The sequence below is a fragment of the Chaetodon trifascialis genome, chromosome 8, assembly GCF_039877785.1.
Source record: "Chaetodon trifascialis isolate fChaTrf1 chromosome 8, fChaTrf1.hap1, whole genome shotgun sequence".
NCBI lineage: Eukaryota > Metazoa > Chordata > Actinopteri > Chaetodontiformes > Chaetodontidae > Chaetodon > Chaetodon trifascialis.
This window is the reverse complement of record NC_092063.1, coordinates 26967093-26968397: the sequence shown is the minus strand read 5'-3', so window position 1 is coordinate 26968397 and position 1305 is coordinate 26967093.

The following is a 1305-nucleotide window of genomic DNA, read 5'->3' as shown; positions in this document are numbered from 1 at the left end:
TCAGTCTCAGGCTGGGATTTCCTCTTTCAATGTTAAACCAGAATGAAGTGACGCAGTTGACACAATTCGGGTGTGTGTATGTGCATGTGTTCGTCTGTGTATTGTGCATTGTGCAGTGAAACCTGTCCAGCAGCTTATGAAGCCAGTCGGTCCATGCACTACTTGAAATTGGATATCTTCTCTGCCTTGTAAGTGTAAGTAGTGGTGTTAGCAGTCCAACCAAATAACCTGCCCAATCTTATTTTCCTTCTGATCGAGTCATTTTGAGGCTGCTGGGGTTTATTCGTAGTGTAGAAGCTCATATCATAATGTCTCAGTGGGCAGCAACAGTTCCAAACCTCCCTCCTCCAAAAATTGTAGCACATCAAAAAAAAAACAACAAAAAAGAAAGAACAAAAAAAAAAAATTCCGCAGGTGGGGAAATCTGAATTACAGAAATGAAATTAAACTTCAAAACTGAAATAAGTCCAATAATGTTATCAATAAATTCAATTAAGGACAATCAAAAAAGTCAGATGAAATATAAAAATGTATGTCTCCATAGAAATGTGTCTGTCTGGGTGTTGGGGAGTGCTATTGCATATGTGAAAACAGTTGTATAAAGCCTTTTAGTGTCTCCAGAGGGAGCCGTGTGAAGACTGACTCTGTCAGCGACTGTTGGGGCTGAAGACTACAAGTCTGAAAATGAAAGAGCTCCTCATTTCTGCAGCAGGCTAGAGGCTCCAGGCTACAGTAACCACTGCTGACATAACACACCTTAATCTCCAGCAGAACTGTGTAGTTGAGTTGCATTGTGGGTAATGTAGGAACCAAGTTTTGTCGGGGAAGAAGGATGTGTGGAATAAATAAGATATCTCTTTTTTGCTTGTTTTTTAAACTGTCCATTATGAGTCTGACTGTACTCAGACTCCTCTTTAAGTTCATGGGGAATAGTCAAAGTAGCAGAATGAAATTCATCCATGCAACATTACATGTCTCTAACCCTCCATTTGCTTGCGTCCCATAAGCCCAGCAGTGTGCACTCTCTCTGGTTTGTCCCCCTTGTCTTTCCAATTGGCTTCTCCGTGCTGGATCACCGACCTGTCCCGTCAGTGCCTCATTCCAGATGTTCAGGATTTGGAGGAGATTGAGCCTCTCCTCTTGTCTCTGTGTGTATGTTGTCCTTCTCTCTCCCTCTGTGTGTCTCTTCCTCTCTCCTCTCTGTGTGAATGGTGGGCTTGAGCTCAGCTCTTGTGTGTTTGTGTACTCAGTCCTCTTCCAGGTGACATGGTGGAGAGGACGTCATGTGGCTCAGGTCTGTTTGAC